The following is a 10,549-nucleotide window of genomic DNA, read 5'->3' as shown; positions in this document are numbered from 1 at the left end:
GTAATTGAGGGAAGATCAAAAAGTCCCTTGCTACTTAAGGTACATGGGAAGATCTTCGCTGCAGATGAGTATAGCCGAGACCTACAAGAATCTTTCCAAAAGATTAAAGATGCTATCTCTATCTCACAGCAAAGGCAAAAGGCTGCTGCTGACAAGCACAGAAGAGCCCAAGCCTTTAAAGAAAACGATTGGGTCTTGTTAAAGTTTCCCAAGGCTCGATTAAGGCACACTACGGGCAAGAATCCTACGGGCCACCAAAAGTACTATGCTAAACTAGCAAAAAGGTACTATGGTCCCTTCTAGATTCTTAGGCCAATCAATGAGATGGCCTATCAACTTAAATTGCCCAATCATTGGCTCATACACAATGCTTTTCATGTGAGCCTCTTAAAGCCTTACAAAGGAGAGCCACCTCAAGAACCAATTATTGAAGACCCACCGGAGATCGAGGACCACGAGGAGGTGCTGCAGCCCGAGTCCATTCTCCGACATGAAGACAAGGTATTAAGAGGCGGTAAGACTATCAGACGATATCTTATTAAGTTTAAGAATTATCCTTTTGAAGATGCTAGATGGATGCAAGGCATACAATTAAAGGATAACCTAAACCTTGTCAATGCTTACAATGCTTCCCAAGAGTAAGCAAATGTACAAAATGTTAAAAATGAACAAAAATTTTTTGTCTTATAAGACTCTCTTTTTCTTTATTTGTGCACAAAAATGAAGTAGTATGCATGCTTAGATCAAGTTTGCGGAGACGACGTCTCCCGAACACCAAGTAGAGCTTGTCACTCTACTATGGAAGACTGATAGGACTAATGTGCAGACATGCTTGCGGCAGCCTCAGGCTCTCAAGCGCCAAATGGACTAGTCATCCATTATGGAATGATGTCGTAGGGTAACTTAGGGATCCTCTACCCGCTAAGAAAAGGACTCATGCATATGCTTTATCTTCTCTACACCATAGTCGAGGACGACTATGATTTCTAGAGAGAGGTAATGTCATAATAATCAATATCTAATTCTCCTAAATGATTTTCTCATATTAAACTGATCATTTAATGTGGGGAAGTGCCAAGGGAGAAAAAGATAGAATATTGGTTAAGTTAGCAGACCGGCCACAGTAGGGATCCAAAGGAGGGAAAATAGGGATCCAAAGGGGGGGCCATCTGCAAAAGAGCCATGTGAAACAATGGGCCAAAAAGACCCTAAGGTTCAGCCCATTAAGACTTCCAAAATGCTAAGGTTCCAAAATTCAAAGGTTGTGTCCAAAGGTCAACCCTAGGGAAAATTGGATGCTTAGTGTGTGCCCTAAAAGTCTTTGCATATCCCTACATGGGAGGGGGCGAGCCCCAAAGCTAGGGGATGAGAGAGAAAGCCACACACACACACACAGGCTCCCTTTACACAAAGGGAATGAGGGACACATGTCAGCTCCCTAGGCCAGATGCCCACAAGGTGTGCCCAATTCCTTGACAAAACCTGTCTGAGTCCCATGTATAATGCTCTCTAGTAGTGGCTGAATCCTTAAACTCAGAGCCTTTGCTAGAATTTTGTAGGATGAGTTGAGGTTGGTAATGGGTCGCCACTGCCGAATCTCATCCAAGGAGCCTCCCTCCTTGGGAATCAGGTATATCAAACCCTCACTCATGCTATCAGGCATCTTGCCAGTGTGCAAAATGTATAGAGCTGCGGTGCAAAGATATGAACCAAGCAAGTCCCGGTACTCCAAGTAAAAGCCGGGGGTCAAACCATCCTCCCCTGGACAACTACCACAGGGGAGTGCTCTGAGGGCCTCATGGAGCTCCTCTAGCTAGAGAGGTAGCTTGAGTCTCTATTGCATATCTTTGGTAAGAAGGCAAGGCAACTGTGCCCAAACCTGCTCCTTGCATGCATCCTGGCGCTCTAACCGAGGCTCAAGTGACAGCAGATCACGGTAGAAGTCGGTAGCAACTGCACGCATATGCTCAAGAGCTGAGGCCATCGATCCATCAGGTCTCCTCAGCTGACTAACACTGGTGCGCGTATGACGTGGCCCCATTGTCTCAAAATCCTCCTTAGTAACTCGGTCACCCACATGGGTCCTGTTATGTCCCGCTCATAGGAGAGGGGATCTAGCCCAGATGCCATCGGGATGGACGTCCAGTGTTCGGGCGGACGTAGTGTGAACATGGCCAATGTGGTCGGCCATTATTATAAAAGGGAGTCCAACGGCTCATTTGCAGTTATCGACCCCCACTTGTAGAGTGCAAGTGGTTAGCCCGCGAGGCTAGGAGTGCGCGAGGTCACCTTGAGGAGGTGAGGCCGGGTGGTATGGGACGCTCGGTCTTACAGGTGCACGCCTACGTCCTCGGACGCTAGCCCCAGCACATGGGAGCTGTCGGATGGTGGCTATGGTCGGGTGGTTCGTCCGACGCGTATCTGTAGGCGGTCCGTGTGGTCGGGAGATCCATTCTCCTCGTTCGTTTCATGGTATCAGAGCGGGCTTGGCTGCACGAAGGACTGTGTGCAGTCCTACAGACTGATTTAAGTCGGATAATATCTGTTTCATGCAATTTTTGATGAATTGGTTATTTAATTAATCGTTTTTCTTCTCATAAGTGTGCGTGCAGGTGAAAACTAATGTTTCTTTGCTGTTTTTTTATAAAATTCGGCAATCTGACAGACGGGAATGTTGAGAATCAGTTCTGATTCATGATTAAAATTCAGCATATGGTATGCTTTTAAATCTCTCTGTAAATCCCTCTCTCTATAAGTCTCTCTGTGCGAAGCAGAGACAGAGAGAGAGAGAGAGAGAGAGAGAGAGAGAGAGAGAGAGAGAGAGAGAGAGAGAGAGAGAGAGAGAGAGAGAGAGAGAGAGAGAGAGAGAGAGAGAGAGAGAGAGACTTGCGATCACGCTATCATCAGATACGGATCAAACTGGAAGATGTTCCTAAGACAAGCTTCCATACGCTTTATGGTCACTACGACTTTTTGGTCTTGCCTTTTGGTTTGACCAATGCTCCAGCTACGTTTCAGCAGATGATGAATGATCTACTGAGACCATTTTTAGGCAACTTCGTTGTTGTATTTCTCGATGATATCTTGATCTACAGCCGAAGTTTGTCTGAGCACCTAGTGCATATACGCACTGTTCTCGAAGTACTGAGAATTGAGAAGCTTTACGCTAAGGCTTCTAAGTGTGAATTCTTTAAGAAAGAGTCTCTGTACTTGGGTCACTTCATTACTCGCGATGGAATTCGCGTTGACTCTGAAAAGTTGGATAAAGTGCAAAATTGGCCCATTCTGAAGAATGTGTACCAAGTAAAATCCTTTTTAGGCTTTACTGGATTCTTTCGCAAGTTCATCAAGGATTACTCAAAAGTTGCTGCTCCGCTTACGCAACTTTTAAAAGAAGGGGTGAAAGGGCCGAAGACTTCGGGTCCTCATCGTAAAGGTAATCCCCCTATTGTCTGGAATGAGCGTCTCGACGAGAGATTTCGGACACTAAAGCACTTGGTGACTATTGCGCCAATATTGCACATTGTGGATCCTAGCAAACCGTTTGTGGTTGAAACGGATGCTAGTGATTATGCTATTGGTGCGGCATTATACCAGGATGGACCCCTGGCGCGTTTGAAAGTAAGAAGCTTTTGTACGTTGAGATGCGTTATCCAACGTATGAAAAGGAGCTTTACGTCGTAGTTCACGCCTTGAGGAAATGGCGGCACTACTTGTATGGCTCTACGTTTGTTGCATGGACAGATCATCATTCCTTGCGCTATATCTGTGATCAGGGTGCTCTAAGAGGCCGGAAGGCTAGATGGGTTGAGCTTATGCAAGAGTTTGACTTTGAGATTCGCTATAGAAAAGGATCCAGCAATCAAGTTGCTGATGCGCTCAGCAGGATTCCTGAGGTTAATGCCTTGTCTATGGCTGAAATCTTGATGGATTTCTCTCTCTCTCTCTCCGAGGGCTATGTCGTTCCGATGGCCATTTCGGCAAGATATGGAACGAGGTCGAGGCGGGGCATGATTCGCATTCAGGCTTGGGTGGTTCGGAGACCCAAGTGAGTCGTGCTGGAGAGACGAGATAGCGACAATATTCAAGTAGAGGTGGACTATTGTTCAGTGATGGTAAAGTCTGCGTGCCGAAAATCGATGAGATTCGACAAAGGATTTTGTGCGAATGCCACGATGTTCCTAGCGCTAGGCACCCAGGCATCCAAAGAACTTTTTCTTTGGTCAAGCGATATTTCTATTGGCCAAGAATGCGCTCTTACATAGAGAGCTATGTGAAGAGATGCGCTTAGTGTCAGGTCAATAAGGCAGAGCGCCTTAGGAAAGCTAGCCTGCTACACCGATTGGAGATCCCAGATGCCAAGTGGCAAAGTATTTCCATGGACTTCATCGTTGGTTTGCCAAATACTAATCGGGGCAATGACGCTATTTGGGTTGTGGTTGATATTCTCACAAAAATGGCGAAGTTTATACCAACGAAGTCGACAGTAAAAAGCCATGAGTTGGCGGTTTTATTTGTCAATCAGCTTTATAAGCTGTATGGTCTCCCAGAGGATATCGTCAGTGATCGAGATACTAAGTTCACTGGCCGATTTTGGCGAGATGTCTTTGCTCACCTTCAGACGAAGTTGAGTATGTCGTCTTCTGACCATCCTGAGTCCGACAGACAAACTGAGAGGATGAATCAGACGTTAGAGGACATGTTGAGAGCCTATGTCTCTCATAGGCAGTCTGACTGGGAAAGGTATCTTCCAAAGTTAGAGTTGCATATAATAGTAGCAAGCATTCTCTCTACTGGATTTAGCCCTTTCATGTTGATGTATGGATTTGAGCCTAAATCCCCGATTGCTATTGGCTTAGAGAAAGTCAAGGAACGCCAAGCTCGTGATTTCCTATATGACATGATGGAAATGCTCGAATTGGCTAAGAATAGTATAAGAACGGCTCGTGATCGAGTCACTACTTATGCTAATCAAAAGAGGTCTCCAAGAACTCTAGATGTGGGACAATGGGTCTATCTGAAGATACCCAAGGATTCCAAGACTATGCGAACAGCAAAGCATTATAAGCTTTCAACTAGATATTGTGGTCCGTTCTTGATCACAAAGAAAATTGTCCAAGTTGCCTAAAAACTTGCTCTTCCTTCGGATGTTAGTGTACATCCAGTGTTTCATGTCAACCGCCTTAAAGTAAAATTGGGCGAAGCCGACGTTGTTGTGCCTATCGAGGAAAATGTATGGCAAGATATGCAAACTGAGTATATTCCTCGAGAACCAGCAGCAGTTTTAGATCATCGTACCCGTCATTCACGTCAAAAGGCTTATGACGAGTACTTAATTAAATGGAAGGGTCAATCTGAAAGGTTTGCTAGTTGGGAACCCGTTAGAGGTTTGAAGGCTCAGTATCCCCACTTCATTGATGAGGACATCAATGGTTCTTAAGGGGGGAAGTATGTTATGTCCCGCTCACAGGAGAGGGAATCTAACCCAGATGCCGTCGGGATGGGCGTCCAGTGTCCGGGCGGACGTAGTGTGAACACGGCTAGTGTGGCCGGCCATTATTATAAAAGGGAGGCCAAGGCCTCATTTGCAGTTATCGACCCCCACTGGCAGAGTGCCACTGGTTAGCCCGCGAGGTCACCTCGAGGAGGTGAGGCCGGGTGGGATGGGACGCTCGGTCTTACAGGTGTGCGCCTACGTCCTCGGACGTTGGCCCCAACACGGGGGAGCTGCCGGATGGTGGCTATGGTTGAGTGGTTCGGCCGACGCGTATCTGTAGGCGGTCCATGTGGCCGGGAGATCCATTCTCCTCGTTCGTTTCAGGTCCACTGAGATGCCTGTCGATGGAAGGCAAACTCATGGCGCCGCTCCTCAATGCTAGTCAGCTCCTGTCTAGCCTGCTACATGTACTCCTCCAACCATGGGCTATTTGGATGCTGCTCCTGCATCCTCTGTAAGGAAGCAACGCCCCGTCGAAGACGCTTCTCATCCTCCCTGGCTGTCTGGTTGTAGCCAAAAGCGACTAAGCTCTGCCAGTCCAGATGCCACTCTACCAATAGGGGTGTTGTGCGTGTCGAGACTCTGACCAAAGTGCCTCCACTGTGAAGGAGTACGAGCGGAAGTGCGACGCGAGAGAGAGTGCGAGAAGAAGAGCACGACGATATGGTGAACTCGCTCTACTGTAATGTGTAGAGCATAGTGAGTTGTTATTAGGTTTTTACAAAAGAATATGTGTACATACGTGGCGGCCCGTCCACTTACCTGGGCGACCACATTGGGCTTTATACCCCAACAACCTCCCACTTAAAGTACCACTTAAAGTCCAATGTGGTACTTTAAGTGTGAGAGAAGCTACTGAAGGCGATCGGGGAGCACCACAGACGGAGAATGAGAGAGAGAAGGAGACACACGACACACAGATATGGGTGGGGAGACTCAAAAAGTGAGGAGCCCCCTATACACTTATGCTATGTATAAGGTATACAAGTCAGTGGGCGCCCAGACTCTGGGCGGCCGGGCAAGGCACAGACGCCTATACCCCAACAACCTCCCACTTAAAGGCGATTGTGCCTTTAAGCAAGAGAACCTAGTCTAAAGACTACAAAAGGCGAGAGAAAACCGCTCTCAACCGATGCCCACTGGCTGGCTGTGATCGTGTGCATCCGGCTGTCCTACTCCCGTGTAAGTCCATACACCACCAGACGTACCGCACACGTACTGCAAGTATGTACACAATATCTGCATATCTCCCTCGTGCACTATGCCATCATCAGTCAACAAACGACTGACAACCCCAACTGCAAATGCTCCCACTGCAGCTGCGATATCCGGTCTCAAGATTAACATCTCATACATGAGACCACCGAATGTCGATGCAATGCTAGCGGGCCCTGCTAGCTCTACGGAGCATGCATCAACATATATATCCCTGGAAATAGGCATCTCTGACTGACAAGGCGCGTCAGCCACATGCATCTCCTTACTGTCCTCAAAAGACGCATCAACCTGTCGTGCAACCTCAGAGCAAACCAGCTGCTCTAGGTGTCTGCTGGAAGACATATCCTGCACAACTATATCCCCATGCTCATTGTCGAGCATAGAAAGGAATGATTGCATACTCGCTAACGTCTCAGCCTCCTCTGCAATCATCCACTGCAAACATGACCACTCAATCTGCTGTGACTCACTAGAGCTATCCCGCTCTACCTGTGCATCCGTAGACGCAACCTACACAACAAGGTCACTGCTCTACACTCCATGCAAAGCATCCTGCAACCCACAAGCAAAAGAGACTCGCCTGCTCTCTCGCTCTCTACCTGGCTGCATGATCACAGAGACAACACTATCTCTCCCGTGATCCACATGCAATGGGTAACCTGTACCACTCCTGGCACCTCTTGCAATCACTAGCGAACCCAAATGCATCACAAAATCTCGCTCTCGTAGCGAAATCTGACATCCAAAATCTCTAAGCTGACCAATCGAGATCAAACTCACTATCAACTCTGGTACATAGCGCACATGTCGTAACAAGTAAGATGCACCACTCGGTAATGACAGTCTCACATCTCCTGCACCTGCTATTGCATGCACCGATCCATCAGTCAAACGTACACTGCCAAGCATGCCGCTAGAATAGCTACAAAACCATGCACGATGCGGCGTGACATGAAACATAGCATCTGCGTCTAGCAACCACTGCGAAGGGAGTGCACTATCCACATGTATAGCATCTCGTGCATAGCTCGAGGTAAAAGTGACATCCCCGTCACTAGTATACTCCGACACTACATCTGCCTCAACTGTCAAAGCAACTAAGTCCATGGCATCACTACATACATCTCTGAGACTGCCATGTCTCCTACGATGTCGCATACGATGAAAACAGCGCCGTCTAACGTGTCCAAAATTACCACAATACAACCATGTCACCTGTCACCGTGCTCATGAATGTACATGTCTCACACGAGTCCGTGATGACTCAGATCTATCATACATATTATGTAATCTGCGCCAAAGTGCTCTCGAAGTAGTCTCATACATAACAAGACCATATACAGATTCCTCAAGGTGCAAAGAGAGTGTAGATAGTGCCATCTCCTCTAGCTCCTGCCACTGATCATCAGACACTACTTATGCTAATCAAAAGAGGTCTCCAAGAACTCTAGATGTGGGACAATGTGTCTATCTGAAGATACCCAAGGATTCCAAGACTATGCGAACAGCAAAGCATTATAAGCTTTCAACTAGATATTGTGGTCCGTTCTTGATCACAAAGAAAATTGTCCAAGTTGCCTACAAACTTGCTCTTCCTTCGGATGTTAGTGTACATCCAGTGTTTCATGTCAGCCGCCTTAAAGTAAAATTGGGCGAAGCCGACGTTGTTGTGCCTATCGAGGAAAATGTATGGCAAGATATGCAAACCGAGTATATACTCGAGAACAAGAAGCAGTTTTAGATCATCGTACCCGTCATTCACGTCAAAAGGCTTATGACGAGTACTTAATTAAATGGAAGGGTCAATCTGAAAGGTTTGCTACTTGGGAACCTATTAGAGCTTTGAAGGCTCAGTATCCCCACTTCATTGATGAGGACATCAATGGTTCTTAAGGGGGGAAGTATGTTATGTCCCGCTCACAGGAGAGGGGATCTAACCCAGATGCCGTCGGGATGGGTGTCCAGTGTCCGGGCGGACTTAGTGTGAACACGGCCAGTGTGGCTGGCCATTATTATAAAAGGGAGGCCAAGGCCTCATTTGCAGTTATCGACCCCCACTCACAGAGTGCCACTGGTTAGCCCGCGAGGCTAGGAGTGCGCGAGGTCACCTCGAGGAGGTGAGGCCGGGTGGTATGGGACGCTCAGCCCCAGCACGGGGGAGCTGCCGAATGGTGGCTATGGTTTAGTGGTTCGTCCGACGCGTATCTGTAGGCGGGCAGTGTGGCCGGGAGATCCATTCTCCTCATTCGTTCAGGTCCACTGAGATGCCTGTCGATGGAAGGCAAACTCATGGCGTCGCTCCTCAATGCTAGTCAACTCCTGTCTAGCCTGCTACATGTACTCCTCCAACCATGGGCTATTTGGATGCTGCTCCTGCATCCTCTGTAAGGAAGCAACGCCCCGTCGAAGACGCTTCTCATCCTCCCTGGCTGTCTGGTTGTAGCCAAAAGCGACTAAGCTCTGCCAGTCCAGATGCCACTCTACCAGTAGGGGTGTCCTGCGTGTCGAGACTCTGACCAAAGTGCCTCCACTGGCTCTCTAAGCTTTGGTTCCAGCAAGATCGGCTCCGGGATGCGTAGCGTTCCCCCCCCCCCCCTTTTCTGTCAGTCAGTCACTGTGAGATCCCTCCCCCCCCCCCCCCCCCCCCCCCCCCCCCTTCCTTTTCTGTCTGTTTGTCACTGTGAGAATCACTGGCGCATGGTCGGGAAAAGTAGTCCCTGCAAGGATGCGAACAGATCCCCCCATGTCACAAATGTGGTCACTGGCGCAAAAGCGATCTATCCGAGATAGATTCACTCCTACTCTGCGATCAGAGCGAGAGAAAGACAAGCTGTCAAGGGGTCTCACAAAGTCCTTAGTGCTACCAAACATCAGACATCCTCATAGTCATACATAACCGCTCCCAAACTGCCAACTCAGCCCCGTGCACCGTGGCATGGCCACCTCCAATCCTATCAGAGGGGTCCTCCAACATGTTGAAGTCCCCCCCAACACACTATTGCTCTACATGCGGCAGAGACTCAACAACATGAGACCAAAACTCTGCTCGTGCACTTGCCACATTGGGCGCATACATGTTCAGGAAGCCCATGAGGCAACCCTCAACTTGCATAGTAATACATACCCCTCCTTGGATACCTCCACGTCTAAATGCAGCTGACCAAAAAGTCTCATAACGACCACACGAAATCTGTCCAATGCGGCTCTCACAGAGACGATGCTCCTGTAGCATAAGAATATCAATCTCACCACCCACAAGGCATCGCTGAAGCTCCTAATGCAATTGACCCTCTAACGCCAAAACTGGGGCCCTCCTATTCCCTGCACATTCCATGAGACGATCCTCATGGAGTCAGTGAGAGAAAACAGATGCTGCAACAGCAGCCAACCTCGCTATCTTTGAGGCATGTTTGGATGGGGAGTAATCTGCATCCGAGCGACCTCTAGACAAGCCCCTCTGGAGTGACTGTCCCACCCAGGCCTAGGTCGAGCGTGGAGCCCCGTAAGGCTACATCCTCTGTCCAAGAATCCTCATGTACATATACATAGCAAGGAGGGCTTTGAATGTCAACAAACAAATGCACCACAATGTGCCTGCAACCTGCTGCATCCGTCGGCGTCAGGTTGAACTTGCCTAAAGGCCAAAGTGTCTGTACTAGATTTGTCACCGCTAGGTACCCTGTGTGGTGTGAGAATTCAGTGGCCTGGATCTGGAGCCAGTCAAGAACTGTGTGCAAGGTCCAGTCTATAGGATCCCATCCGCGACGGAAAGGAGAAACCTACCGTTGTATCTAGAGCCTCAATGCCTCGAGCTACGAGAAAGAGGACGTGGAC

This window comes from Adiantum capillus-veneris, chromosome 2 (genome assembly GCF_014529385.1).
Source record: "Adiantum capillus-veneris isolate H3 chromosome 2, ASM1452938v2, whole genome shotgun sequence".
Lineage (NCBI taxonomy): Eukaryota > Viridiplantae > Streptophyta > Polypodiopsida > Polypodiales > Pteridaceae > Adiantum > Adiantum capillus-veneris.
This window is presented reverse-complemented; position numbering follows the sequence as displayed.